The following is a 3708-nucleotide window of genomic DNA, read 5'->3' as shown; positions in this document are numbered from 1 at the left end:
GATTTTCGCTGAATCCGTTGTATTTATTATAATTTATATGGGGATTTTCACGAAGAGACCATGTAGCGTAATTCTAAAATACAGAATGTCGAAATAGAAAAGGCTAGCAGATTAATGGGACGCGAGAGATTTCGGAATATTCATGTTGAGGAAACATTTTTCTCGTATCGGTAGATCTAGTATCGGTAGGCCTGTACGGTATACGGTGACGAATAAAAAATTGCGAAGAAGGAGATATCGCAATTCGTTTATTTAAAATTACATCGGTGCTAAATCTCTTGCGTCCAATTTCTACCTACCTACTCTTTTCTATATCACGAATTCTCGATGTACGATTTTATATGTCCTCCATCATCGATCCGTCGAAGCACCGGATGCCAATGTTAGTTACAAGTTTGCCGGATAATTTAAGCTCGATAACATGGTGACCGTTGATCCGTTGGAGGAAAAAAGAAACGAACTCTATTAGCCATTGATTCTTCGTTCTCAACGTATCGTCAACGTTGCGTGCCATCTTTTGCAAATATATTCACGTACGCACTGACCAGTGCAATGGTCGCGGTTTAATCGTCATTGCTTGAACGGACGCGGATCGATAAAGATCGACGGAGATCATGAGAGTTCACTGTCAGAGATAGCACTTTTTCTTATCTAAACATTCTGGAAAATCAAATGTAAACATTCAATAGTTTTGCTGAAATATATATTTTGTCTGCACACTTACACTTTTATCACATTTTTGCCGTATTATCAAGTTTTAATCATAATTTTATATAATATTTTATACATATTTTTTCATTTAAAAGATATATGTAACTCATACTGAAATTATCATTAATCAAGTAGTAAGTATTTATTACAATTGTATTTTCTATTTCTTAATAGCAGATAAAAATATATTACAACTTAGATTGTGTAATTGCGTATATAAATGTATTATCGTCTGAATTATGTAAATGACAAATTATAAACTAATTATACATTTCCGTTTGATACTATGTAGGACATATCAAATAGTATTCAAACTATAAATTAGATATAATTAATTTAGTATCGGCTTTTTATTAATAATAATTCAATTAAAGATTCTTATTTGTCGTAAATCTCAATTTGTAATACTAAAACTAAATAACACAATTTCTATTAAAAAATTATTAAAATTTATTGAAAGTAAAATTGAATCTGACAAATATTTCAACTTAGGCCGATTTAAGATGTCAAAACTTTCTGAAATTTTTTATTATTAAAAATTTTGTAGATAGCTGTTGATGCTTTAGCATAGAAATAATTTTTCTTATCTATATATGGCGCTGAAATGATTTTTAGTTTCATTTAGCTTTAAGTTAATTTTATTTAGCATAAGGTAACTCCGGTATATACGTACTTAACAAAAATTTAATTTATTATCTACTATGTTTAAGATAAATGAACTATACCAATAAAAACTTTGTATTACTACTAAAAAAAATATTGAAAATTCGAAATATTTTTTATTTTTTTTTATTAAAAAAGAACTTTTTGAAACCCTTGCATTTTTACTGTATAACTTTTACTGTATATATGGCTACTCATTGGGAAAAAGGGATGGGATGAGCGGCTTATAAATTTACAAATAATGCTTATAAATAAGAAAAAATTACACAATAACTTATAGAATGTGTTTACAAAGTTTCATTAAGAAATAAGAAATGATAAATGTGTACATGAAGTGATAAATAATAATTACAATTTTTTACATATATTACAAGTGTTATGACATAAGATCATAACACTTACATATTTCATGTATATTGTATTTATTGCATTTAGTACATCGAATTGAATCGAATCTGCGCTTTGTATGCTTCGGGCATAATTAAATCTCGCTCGCTAAATGCACTGTGTATCCCAACAGGTGGAATATATGAGCTGAAGAAAAAATATAAGAATTAAGCACTTGTATTTTGCTTCATTCTTTATTATTCTTTTACACTTATGTATCATCAAAATCATTGAGCCTTTTGCAATCTTTACAATAATCATTTTATGTGAATTATAATTACGCTATTAACTACATTGACAGATCGATTCAAGTGATAATAATTTTATTAACATGATAGAAAACTGAGATCATAACACAATATAACATGAAGGTATATAACAGAATGGTTGCGTGCACATTATCCTCCTATTTTTTCTGACTTCTGTGGCGTAAATCCTCGCGCGGCATGAATGTCGGAGTTATTCTATTTTAAACGGACTGTTTAATTAAATGCTGACGAATAATCATCTTGTTTTTATTTTTTATTTACCTCTTTCAATCATTTACTCAATATTCTCTACTTACGTGATAACACAAGTTAGATAATTATTTCTTTTAGAAGCATTCAGATTAAAAGTGAAACTGAAATAATATTTTGCGATTTATATAAAATTATATTTTATGTGTTGTAATATGTGAATTGACTTTTCAAACACCGAATATTATTTTCAATTTTTGTTATTTTCAATTTCTAAATGTATTAAACTATATGATTTATTACAAACATGTAATTAAGAAAACAACTAATTTATTTTTGTAATCGAATTGCTTAGTTGCAAAATAAATATCGTTTATATTAACGTATACTTAAATAATAAATTATTAATTTATTATATTTCTTTATTAAATTGTTTAAACTTTGTTTTAATTAAATTAATGATATAATGAATTGGATATAATGAATAGGAATTGTGATGACCTATAGAATGATTTTAAAAATAATTCATACGTAAAGTCAAATGAATATCATTTGACTTTACGTATCTAACAAAATACTAGTTTGAACACTCTTTGTCACAATCTTTAACTTTGAGCTTGTTTACTTTTCTACTGTCGTTCACGATAACGCGATTACATTACGATTAAATTACATTATGACCAGAGTTATTTTCATGAAAACGTTCATCTAATCTTTCTATCTAAAAGAATGTCTCATATAATTTATGCCCATGTAAGAAAATCGTTTTTTAAAGAAATTATAGAATTTCTGCAGATATTAAGTGATATTCGATATTTAATATTTTTAGTCTTGACTGAAATGAATGACTTACATATATATCGATCCGCGAAAAGTGTAACGAGTAGATATAATTGCCAGAATTCTCTTGAATATCACAGAATCTTTTTGGATCATCTCGTGGGAAAATCTATAAACGTTCATATGTATGTAAAATTTATTATTCCTTCATGTTCACATGTATTTTATGTCAAATGACTTAATATAAAAGTATTCGAATAAAAAAGACACGAATATTAGATTCCGTGATATTGTGCGGAAACTATCGAAAATCATTACTATTTCCGCTATCCGATAAAATATCAACCTAACAATATATAAGATAAGTATATGTTACATACATTCGAAATCTGAAAAAGAAATTTCGTTTATTAGTACTTATATAAACTACTGAAAATAATATTCAAACCATGGTTGAAAAAAACTGCTTCTTACTGTTCTCTTAGTGCGTTTTATCTTGTTTTATTATTTGTATGATATGTAGAATCGTGTAAATACATTTATAATAATAAGTTTTTTTATGAAGTAAGAAGAATAAAAATAAGAAGTAAAAAGAATAATCTTATATGTTATCGTTTAATAAAAATTTTCGAGCCGTCATACGACGATTAAATATCTTCTTAAAATTCTATATTAAGAGAAAAATTCTTGCTGTTTGTAGCTATAATTG

The sequence above is a fragment of the Atta colombica genome, unplaced genomic scaffold, assembly GCF_001594045.1.
Source record: "Atta colombica isolate Treedump-2 unplaced genomic scaffold, Acol1.0 scaffold102, whole genome shotgun sequence".
NCBI classification, from domain to species: domain Eukaryota; kingdom Metazoa; phylum Arthropoda; class Insecta; order Hymenoptera; family Formicidae; genus Atta; species Atta colombica.
The sequence above is the reverse complement of the archived record's forward strand: the minus strand, read 5'-3'. Positions refer to the sequence as shown.